This window comes from Triturus cristatus, chromosome 3_2 (assembly GCF_964204655.1).
Source record: "Triturus cristatus chromosome 3_2, aTriCri1.1, whole genome shotgun sequence".
NCBI lineage: Eukaryota > Metazoa > Chordata > Amphibia > Caudata > Salamandridae > Triturus > Triturus cristatus.
In genome coordinates this window covers 335,726,114-335,738,259 of record NC_140584.1, presented here as the reverse complement: position 1 = coordinate 335,738,259, position 12,146 = coordinate 335,726,114, and the positions used below count along the sequence as shown (strand labels likewise).

Genomic DNA, 12,146 nt, shown 5'->3' with positions numbered 1-12,146 from the left:
AAGGAAGGATGTCCATGTTTTGCATGTTTTATAGCAGGTGTGAAACAGCCTATATATCCTTGTATAAAGACGTGTTCCACTAACCAAGTTTCCTGGAGGAAAATAATATCGAAGGACGCTAAATAAGTATGCAGATCCGGATCAGCTAATTTGGAATTTAGGCCATTTATATTCCAGGAGCACATACGCAGTGGTCTAGTGTTGAGCCTTTTTTTATTCGTTCCACCTGAGTTTTGTCATGGTGAAGTATGAGTGAGTGTTACTGTCCTTACTATATCTCTAATGCCATCTTGCGGCTTAACCCTGGCAGCCCGTTGTAAAACTCCATGAGATTTGCTTGCAAAACACACTGTGTCTGTGGAGCCCTTTGCTCCCTTTAGTACAGAGGTGGTATGTTCCTTTCTCGTGTCTAGTAGCCCTTTTTGTCCCTGTGGTATCAGAGGCAGAGGGTATCCTGTCGTTTGTCCAGGGATAACCTTTATTCCCCATTTTTTGAGTGCTGGGTTTTCCACAAGAATTCTTTTTGCAATTTTACATGAGGACCACGTGGCTTTTATTATTTCACCCCCAGGCGCCGCTTTCGAGTTCTCAAATTGCGGCCAGGTCTTTAGTTGTAATATTGCTTAGATTTGGAATAGCTGCTAACAGTCTTAGAATGTTTCCCCTGTTTAGGATATCATGTCTGCCTCTAGATACGTATTCCGGGTCAGGATTAGGACTGGGGCTTTGGTCAAATCCATTTTTGCTTCGGCTCAAAGGTTTTCTAAGTTGGAACTTATTTTAATGTGGTCTAGTACTTTGGGAATGTTTACTTGCGGGCTCAAGCTAGACGCCATAGTGTTCATAGAGATAGGGCTGGAATTTGTTTTGACGTGGTCTGGTACCTTGAGAATATATTCTTGCTGGCTCGTGCTAGGTACTGTAACGTTCGTAGAGTCTTCAAAGGAAATAATAGGGTGAACACTAATGGAAGACGTCGGAACTAGATCCACAATTGGGTTTGTAGTTATTGATTTTTCTGTCTGTGTAGAGACGATATTTCTGATTTTTATGGCGAGTACTTCATCCCTTTAGCTATGTCTATCCCTTGAAGCTCTATCTGTTGGGGATAGAGTTATTTTACCAGAAGTTACCTCAGTTTGAATTTTCGTAGTCTTGGAGGCGGTTACTTGCTGTGCTAGAAGAGTATTGTGGGGTGCCTTATGGATACTAGCTACTGTTTGAATTTTAGTGATCACAGTAGGTTGTTTACCTGACTTTTCACAATTCGGTTCTAAATGGCATGATGATCCCTTTTCCTCTTCTCCTTGTATAGACTCAGTTTCTTTTTGCACCACTTTGGCATCTGGTCGTTGTAAGGTCTCAAATAGGGTATAAAGTTGCATCAGGTCAGTAGCTTTTTTATTCCGTCCCTTTCTTTTTTGTGCACGTCTATATTTGGCATTTCCTAGATTTGGATCTCGCCCACCTTCCACCGTATTGGGGGGTCCACATGTTGGCTACCCTTCTTTAATACTGAATTAATCCATTCCAGGAAGTCTGTTAGCATTGTGCTGGAACCGTTCCATATGAAAATGATGTCATCTATGTAACGGTGCCAGCACAAGACTTGTGCTGGCACCGTTACATAGATGACATCATTTTTCCTGGAATGGATTAATTTGGGGAACCCAATCTTAAGTTCACAGCTCACTATAGTAATCAAAGTGTTGAATTTTTAGACATCAAAATTAAAGAGATCAACAGTGAGCTACAGGTAGAACTCTTTACTAAGCCCACAGACAAAAATACACTTTTACAGTACAATAGCAATCACCCCCATTCACAGAAAGATAATATCCCCTTTGGGGAATTTCTCAGATTGCGTAGGAATTGTACTAGTATTTCTGATTTTTACCTACATGCAGAGACCATGAAAACAAAATTGAAAGCAAGAGGATACCCAAATAAATTGATCAAGAATTCATTGAAGAGGGCAAGGTTCTACAATAGGGACAGCTTATTAGAGCCCAAAACAAGTAAAGACAATTTAGCGACAGGAAAAGTGATTTTTGTCACACAGTTTTCCAATATAAGTAATCAAATTAAAAATATTTTTAACAGAAATTGGAAGATCCTTAATTACGGTACAGAAATACAGTTACCAAAACCCCTTTTTTCTTTTAGAAGAAATAAAACCATAAGAAACTCACTAGTGAAAACCTATCCAAGAGCAGTAGAAAAGCAAATCACCCTAAAGGGTGAGAAAGCAAAAGGCAACAACAAATGTGGAACATGCTCTATATGTGTCCAGTGCCTGGAAGGTAGAAACACGATGTTTGCTGGAAAAAATCTAAATGCGAAAACATTAAACAATTGCCGAAGCAAAAATATTGTTTATCTCCTGATATGCCCTTGTGGTTTGGGCTATGTAGGGGAAACGAGTAGGGAACTTCGTGTGCGCCTTTTGGAACACAAGTCCGCTATTAGAGCAAAAAAGGACAATGCCCCCCTAGTAGATCATTTCTGCAAGATGAACCATAATTGTAATGATTTTAAATGGTTTATATTGGAGAAAATCACAATGGATAGACGAGGAGGTAATATGGACGCAATGAGAAAGAAAAGAGAACAGTGGTATATATGCCACTTAAACACAGTAGAAAAAGGGTTAAACTCTAGAGAGGACTGGATGAAGCTGATTATGATATATTGAGGAGTGGATAGACTATTTAAGGCATCACTAGTTAATAGACTCTCATTAGTACATCTGTGAAGTAATCGAAAACAACATAAGCCTCTTCAAAAAGCCATAGGACAGGATAAGTAGATTTTAAGAAAGGTAGTGCTCCCAATAATATCCTTCATTTTATTCGGGTTCACAAACAAGAGGAAACATTCCCTCAATAACACAAAAAAATCCCTTCTCGTATTGGCGACAAGATGCAGGGAATGTCACTATTAGTGATTTATGTATTAACATCTACACGAAAGTATATATCGTTATCGTGTGGAATATCTAACAGAAAAGATGAACTAGGATACCAGATCCAAATATAAGAATATTTGAATCTTCATCACACGATTATATGAGTATGACTGCATCACTTTGAGGGGAATCTCCGATAGCAATAGAGTGTAACACCACAGTGGACGCACCAAAATAATATGTAGCTTTTTATTGATAAAATTTGAATAGCGCGGGTTGATTGTAATGATATTTTGATACTGTGATTATCATCAATCAAATTGTTGTACATAACAATGCATATTGAACATAGTTTGGTATTCACACTGTATTGGTGTACTGGTATCAATAAAGTTTGGATATTGACAACAGGTATACACTCTGTATACACACAAAAAATAGGCCGTGAAAGAGGACGCGAGCATGCAGTCCAATAAGAAAGCTAGACTAAAAACATCGAGATCACGTGAGGAAAGGTAACCCAATCGGAACGTTGAGACTCATTCGGTGATGCATTGAGGTGATTACCTATCAAAGACGTGCACAGGGAAACTCACATCATGTGTCTAAATCTAACCAATCAGAAGATAGGACACACAGGTTAAATAGAGAAGTAAAAATAACATTGACGGTAATCTTTGGAACCGAACACGGGTATCGCCGTAAGATCGCAGTAATCAGAACAAGAGGTAAGGAGTGGCGTTTAAATAGGGGTGACTCTTTAGCAGTATAATACCTGTGTCTCTATTTTATGGGACGCAATAGACTCACAAAATACTTTATGTTTTTTGTGTTTAGACCCATCCGACCAATAAGGAGGATATTTAGCCTTGAGGTGTTGGGCTCCGATGTGGAATGGTCACTCGGCATTTACTTAAACGTATACAAGGAAAGGAAAACCGGCAATAAGTAACCGGCCTCATCATATATGCGAAGTAAATTTAATGTAGAACCTCTCGAGCAAACAATTAAATACACTATTGTAATTGCACTCAAGATAGTTGCTTTAAAGAAGTAAGGAAACGTGTATCAAAATGAAGGTAATATCACACAAACCCTCTCTTGATGCGTAGATCACCATACAACGGAAAGGCGATCTTATCCAAAAGAGTGGGAACATTAGAAGATCGTGCGACCGAACGGAGGATATTATGTATCCGTCTACGTAATATTTGAATACCGGAAACCCATATTGTTCCCATTAACAAAGAAGGTGAGCTAAAAAATAAACATAAGAACATAAAGGCAGCTGATGGCAAGAGGATATGCACAATAACAGTTAGACACCCACTGCAAATGAATAGGGATTAACATGCCTTTTGGAAATAATATTTGGGGCAAATGATGTTTGTATAGGAGTAAAAGGTATTCCGGGTTGGGTGCCAATAAGTATGCCTGTAACAAAAGATAGAGTCTTAATGATGCGCCTTGGCAACACTTTTTTAGTGAGAATTAGAACACTTTAGGAAAAGTCTTAGAGGACGACGGTGTATCCAGGAAAGCTATAATATTATTTAGCAAAATACTAGTTTCTTTGGGAATGGTATGACTGGAGGATACTTTAGATCGAGCATTAAACTAAGAGGAAAGGCTTTAAAAAATGTTTTTCGATTTTTGTTTGACTTTTGGAACCTGCATAGAGAGTAGCAAATAGGATTTATTGTTTCCCCAGATACAATTAAAGAAGAGGGTGACCACGATATGAATAATAAGGGTCTACCTGGGGGTATAGTGGACAATGTCAAGAGAAGATGCAATGAGTTATGGTTGTTATTAACAATAACGCATATATTTATTCCATTTAGGAATAAAGAAACAAACTTAAGAATACAGGAGACAGCAACAAATGTTGTCTTGATAAAGATGGCAGTATCATTGTAAAGCCATCGAAACGCGTCGACGCCCCTTTTTTTTGGAAACACAATCCTGTGACCGGCACAGATTAATAAGTACAAAATTTAAACCACAATTAACTGTGATGTCGAGTACAATGTGATGTGTATTGGTAAAGAACAAAATTAGTGTCTTAAGTATATGTCTGTCTCCATGATGCTGGTCATTTTTGGATTTGTGTAATATTATAATTCTGTAATATTGTGTTATTTTTAATTGATTAATTTGTATAATGTTTTTAACAATTGTATAATAATGAATGTGTTATGAGATGTTTTTATGAACATAGGATTACAGACAAATAATTGTGAAAATAAAATTTATTTTTAAACATATTAGGAGTATTCTATAATCTTGTTGTCCAACATAAGAAATTCAAGGAGCAAGGGAATCCCCTTTTTTTTTGTGTGGTTATAATGACCTTATTTCCCTTGTGAATTTCAAGGGGTCCCTCTCATTTTCACTACCGTGCTATTAGAAATCCCTGAGTTACTGGAGGGTGTGGGACTTCTCACAATCGGTTTGTTTTGCGAAATAATGCCCTGCATGCCGCTACTTGCCTGGGAGCAAGGAATGCTCTCATTTAAGTCCTCGGAACCTGGTTGCAGAGGCTCTGTCTTAGATTCTGACGGATTTAAGTATTGAGAAGGATTTATTAAAAGCCTGATTTCCCCCTTAGTATAGAGATTTGAAGGTGAAGATTGTATTGTAGGATACTGGAGATCGCAGCAAATAGATTCGGGAGACAATTCAAACTTAATTGGTGTCGTAGCCAATAACGGTATTTGCTGGCCTGTAAGATTGTCGTTAGTTGAAAACCGCACTGCACCCACATCTTTTAGAGGGGGGAATTTTGTTTAGATTTTAGGTTGAATGGCACAAGTTGTTTGCCTAGAGTCCGAAATATTCCACTGTGGTCCTTTCCTTCCGGGTGGGTCCCCTTGGTTTGAAGGATCAATTAATTAGCCATCGTTAGGATGAGATTTTAATTTTCCTTGACGTTTAGTGGCTTTGGCTTCCTTCCCCTTCTCCTGGGTGCCCATAGCTTTTTTTCCAGTGGCTGACTTTTTCTTTTTTGCCGATGTTACTGGTTCACCCCTGACCCTCCCTGATCTCATAGTTCAAATTACAAGATTGTAAACCAAGCTGACGATGATGCACTCTCTGGTGGGGGGGCTCACTCATTCTGCCCCACTCCGCTGTTAATGCTGATGCTGTCTCTGCCACTGTAGACTCCCAACCGGCCTGCTGAAGATGGTGGCGGTAATCCTCACGGCGGCTGGGAGGGGGCAGAGGCGAAACAGGATGAAGAAAAAGGGCCCGGGAACTCAGGAATATGGCACTAACAGTCAAACTTTCTTTCCCGTTTTTAAATGGCGGTAGGGACCCAAGGGTGAAAGTTCCAGGCGGGCACAACAGGTGGACCAACACAGCGGTACGTGTCACACGCTGCCAATCATTCCCGTTTCAGAGGCCTCCAGGCCGCTTCCGTGGAGTGACGGGCTTGAGCCCGCAGGCTAGGCAAGCTGGAAGCCGCCGCTGATCTAGTTTCGCGGCACCCCAGCGCTCCGCATTTGGCAGGCTCAGGCCCGCGGGACAAGCAAAATAGGGACTGCCAGTGGTCCAATCTATACAGCCCCACTGCACTCCATTGCTCCAGGGGCTGTTCCAAAACTGCCTCCGCAGGGGTGGGGGGGGTCTTATTCCCGCGAGTCGAAAAAGCTGCGGCTCGCCGCGCCGTGCCGCGCTCTGAGGCTGTTCTGCTGCTCTGCGACGATGGCGCGCAGGAAACTCCAGTCAAGATCAGTTCTCTACTACACGAAACACCAGATGCAGAGATCCGGTGCATACAGATGCTTATAGATATCTAGACTGTTAGTCCTCAAAATTGGGTTTAGGTACTGTCCAAAGACCTACATTAAAAAAATAAATGTCTCCTGTTGGACGAGGGAGCTTTTAGTTCCTGGTGTCTATTTTAAGTCCCAAAGGTGGGTCTGCAAACCTCAAAACAGTGTACACGAACCCCTATCAATGAAAAACAATATCAGTGACAGTCCACTGGCCAGGCCGTGTAGCAAACTTCAACTGCACATGGATGAAGGCCATGCTCACTGGGTATAGGCCCCCAGATGTGTGTGCGACCAGACCCTGCGGTCAACACCCGCTGCACACAACAAAAGGTCATGCGCAGCACACATTGATAAATTTTCACAGAATGGGGATGTAATATTTTATTTTTAAAACTTTACATTTTTTGACTAGCTATGGTTAAAGTGGAGTCATGATTAGTTTTCGTTATAAGACCTTAACAAAGGTTTAAACAAAACTCATTAAATTAATTTTTTTTTAAATGTTAAATTAAAGCTATGGCCTCAAAACAAATCCTAAAAAACACTGAATCCCACTAACCATAGCTTGGCCCCTGTAATGCCCTGCTTATGACCTCACATATAATATCACTAATTGCATGTTAAATCACACCATTAATGACAGTACTAATGCCTGAAAAGCAAGTAATATTAAGCAATGTAATAACAAATCTAGAATCATGGTACAAAAAATTCAAACCAAGAAACTAACTTGACAGGGATTTGCAAAATGCCATAATAAAAGTATGCATTTAATCAATAACACCAAAAGCTCAGATGCAGCACTGGAATATCTCTACTATGAAATTTATTACAAACTGTTACCAAAAGTATACAGAGAGCCCTGGCATATACTGGGCCATATGTATCAAGCAAAATTTGCGATTCCTTAAATGCAATGTAAGAAGCACCATAAAAGTGCAATTTGGCCTTAAGGAATCGCAAATTACCACCAACTTCAAGTTGGTGGTAATATGCGATTTCTTTGAAAAATTCACTTTTTGGCATTTTTCAAAGTGCAATGTGAAGCACATACTTGCCCTTAGGGCATGTATGTGTGCCACATGTGCACCCATGCTTATTTCAGGGATGCAACAGGGTGTCCTTTTGACACCCTTGCACCCTTGAAATTGCATTCTCTATTTGCGATTCTCTAATTGCTAATCGCAAATTGAGATTGTCTTTCCATTCATTCCTATGGGCCTCTAGGCCCATAGGAATGAATGGGGAGGTATTCCTTAATTGCGAATCGCAATTTGAGATTCACAATTAAGGAATATGTAGGATTTGCAAAATGTATTGCAAATCCTACATACATAGCATTTTGCGATTCTCAAATAGCGATTCGCAACAAATCGCTATTTGAGAATCGCAAATGAGGATTTTGATACATATGGCCCACTGTGCATACATTCATTATTCATAAATGGGAAGCCCCTTTTCAAAGCCACCTAAACGTTACCAGATATTGAGTCTGAAGTAATCCAAAAAAGTCCAATGTGGGTTATACCGCGACCCAAAAATATTTATGCTATTCAGTGCCTGATGAAAAACTAGTACCAACAAAAAAAGGGTGTAATCATTGCTTACACAAGCAAGAAAGCAAATGAATTTCCATATTACCCGTGGCACAGTTTGGTATCAAAGTAGCCCATGAATGTCATGTATTTCTATGCTAAATTACCCAATACTAATTAGTAACATAATTTTAGATAAGTATCCATGCAACAATCTCGTTTAATTTGGTACACTATGTTGAGGCATGAAGTGCTAATGTTGAGATGCAATCATTGTATCGAGACCACCCATTTTTAATACCTAATCTGAATGAATATTAATTGTACTGTTTTATCAGAAGTCAATGTATTCAAGAGTCTGGGTCACTGTCAATACTATACACATTGTTCTTTAACAAGTGCCCTTTTCTTCGTTCCCAGCAGTATGCAATAGATTCGCTCCAGACTTAAATTTTATTGAGCATGTTTCTGTACTAGAACAATTTCCATAGTAACTTCAGGGCAGGGAAGTACCTAGGTTGACCGTAGACCCTAGTCTGTTTGCCCCAGAGTCAAGCATTAAAGATGGCATTAACGTAAGATGTGCAAAAATGCATTTCACAAACAAAAGTGGCATTATTTATGCCAAACAGGATAATGCACAATAGATCTACAAACATGGCAGAAAAACTAGTCAATGTCATCTAAAGGGTAGATTCTAAAATGTGCAAGTCTCTTTCTACAAAACTGTTAATGGGTGAGCAAGACCATCATGCGCATTGCAAACAAAATCACTCGTATCAAAGGAACTAGCGTACTGGACACCCGAGATGACTATAGCTCCTACTGCTCGCAAAGATCAGGAGGATCATACTGGACAGGAACTGCCTTAGCACTTATTCAACTTTCATCCAGAGTAGGAGTTTTTGACATGCACAGATTTTGATTAAAATTTTTGAAAGCTCATAAAAACCATTGCTACCCATACTTGAGTCACCTGGCACTTAAAACAACCGTTGTTAGAGGCAAAAAGTGGACAACTAGAAGCCAGGCTCTCAATAGCTACTGAAAACTGGCACGATTAAATTGGGTTCATAAAGAATGATCTGTTCCCTATATAGGAATGGCTGATTTTAGGGATAGACTGGAAAGCCTACGTGGAGCTCTGTGTATGCAAGGGGCAATACACAAAGAGGTCAAAGGCCAAAAAAGTAGATACCTTTGATCATTTAATGCCAAAGTACCTTAAAGATGATTCACCACCACCCACCCGCCAAGCTTAGAAAAGGGGAAAACAGAGTTTGCGGGATCCGTGACATTCGAGAAGGGAAACCAGGCATTAGTGGCCTTGATAGGGTCTGGGATGACCAGGGCCAAAGACTCAGTTTTGCTTTGGATAAGTGAAACATCACTTTGGCTATCCATTCTGTGTGGCCAAGCCTCTACAATGTGGTTTTAATCAGTTGAATACATTAACTTAACGTATTATCGAATATCATTGGCATCTATCCATGAATTTGAAAGCTGTATAAAAAAGGTCCAAGGCACACAGTAAATAGAAGAAAGGACATCCGGGATCCGTGAGGAATACAGCGTGTGAGTGGCATAGTCTCAAAGTAAAGTTACCGAATTGGATAAAGTGGTAAGATAAGATTCAGGAATGTTCCAAGAAGGTCCTTAGATTACCTTTGCCAAAGTGCAAAAAGTAGCAGTTTGTGAACAATGGAGTCAAAGGTGGCCAACAAATCAAGTAGGCAGAAGAGGGTGGGAGACCTTTATCGGTTGCGACAAGAGAGCGGCTCGAATTTGACAAGAGTCCAATCTCTGTTGCATGACAAGATTAGTAACAAGAACGCTGCATTAACTGCTGTTTTATTATTGGTCTTGGAGAACAGAGGAGGATTGGTGCATGGGCAATCATTATTAGATTCTTTTGGATCATGAGCGGGCCCCTCTAGGAGGTGGAAAAATGGACTGCTTCAAAAGCGTCGGAAGCTCGCTCACTAATGCCTGCAACCCGGACTTGATGATGACAAAGGTGAAGACGATGGTTTCCTGTGGTCATGAGGGCCATCACATACAGTTTTGTGTCTGGGATGAAGTTAAAACGTACTTTGGATTATGGGCAACCTCTTCTATTATAGATTTGCCGCCTGAGGTGATCACAAAGGTCTTTCCTATGTGACCACCTATGGTTTTACCAGATGTTGCACTGGTGCAGTACCTCTTTCTGTTTATTTGAATTAGTATTGCTTTAGGATTGGTGGAGATGATCAGTGAGAGGAGACCCCTGAAATCATTGCAAGGGATAGCAGAGACATGTCTGTAGCTGTAGGTTCTTTCAACAAGGCAACTGTGGGCAAAGAGGAGCAGGGCACTTCCACCATCAGTCTCTTAGTGCCAGACATGTTGAGGAAAGAGTGCAGCAAAGTGAGAGTATGTCCTAGCCATAGAAATACATGAATTCTCCAGGATATATGGAGACATTCACGTGTATTCTGTGAAAAAGAGCCAAGCATATCCTGTGAAGGAATGCATGAAACCCGTGGCGATCAAATTTCTGATCCTTAAGAACAGCAGCTGTCACAAAGCACACAGGAAGCCAGTTTGCAAACACATATCTTGTTGATAGCCATAGAATCAAGTCTTGAGAGCCCAACAGCGGAGAGGCCAAAAATGGTGGGCTGTGGACTAACAGTATGCCAGCGCAAAACCTTGTGCAGTTCAACTTGGGATCAGCACAGGGGCGGATCTAGATCCAAAAATCCATGAGGAATAGACAAGAGAGAAGCAATGCTTCTTGGCCCACCCCACAGACCAATAGAAGGAGGAAGCAGACCACATACTCAGGGCTGTGTGACAGATGAAAACACCTGAAAGTTCCCTGAGCACAAGCGGAGAATGCCAAGGTGGAAGTTCAAGAAGCAGAATCTGCTGAAACAAAACCTGGTGAATCAGAACTTGGCAAAACAGAACCTCATGAAGCAGCACCTGGAGAAGTGGAAAGTGGTGAAACAGAACGTTGTGAATCAGAACCTGGTGAAGCAGAACCTGGTAAAATTAGATATATTAATTACCGCCCGAAGCCTACAGTATCGCCAATCCCTAGGCAATGTGTCATACTTTTTGCTTGATTTTGTCTTAATTCTTTGTCTAATAATCTTTTTTTTATATACTCCTAAGTAACATAAGGCTCTGATGTCTGCTCAGGTTACCCACTACGACCTGATGATGGCCCTATATTCCACCATGGGGCGAAACGCAGTCAACAAAAAACATTATATGAAAATTGTTGTGGCAGAGATCTAAAGGATTGACTTCTAAGAACTTTATTAGTACTGCTTCCATCCTGAAACTCCCAGTATATAGTCTATCGCCATCAAATGTATGTTGATCGATTACTTGTGCTGTGTTTTTAATGTTTTAACCTTTGGCAGTCTGGCAGAATTGGTACCTACAGATGGTCTCAGAAAACAATGCATCTTTGATCCAAACTCTAACGAGAACATGGCTAAGCATCTAACAGTTAATGAATAGATGTAGCAATGCTACGAAGAAGAAGGTGGCAAGGGGTCAAATGCATTTCTGACAGATAACTTACTGCGTGTCTGACAGTTCTTCATGTTCCATTACAACTTTATTCGAAAATCTTTCCTTTTTTTTTTTTGCTTTCGGACTCTTTTTGTCTTTCTATTTCTCGGCCTTTTTTTTCTTTATCTAATTATACCCTTTGCCTTCTCTCGTTCTTTACTTACCCCTCTTCTTTTTAATTTTATCGATTCTGATTAATTTTACAGTGTGTTCAAAAAAGGTAGCTAATCTATGTGAGTGATTTCTCACTCTCTGGCTGGCTGCCAAAACACTTCACAGGTTTTTGACTGTAAATGTATCTATCTTGTTTGTTCTCCGATTAATTTTACTTTGTCTTCTGTTACTTTGTGC

The 12,146-nt window shown here is 40.3% G+C and overlaps 1 protein-coding gene across 1 annotated transcript in view; it reads right to left on the bottom strand.

The window, feature by feature from the left end:
- The window catches only part of LOC146857316 (RH-like protein IC), a 382,142-nt gene that overhangs the window by 158,480 nt on the left and 211,516 nt on the right, over positions 1–12,146 (bottom strand). The window lies entirely within an intron of this gene.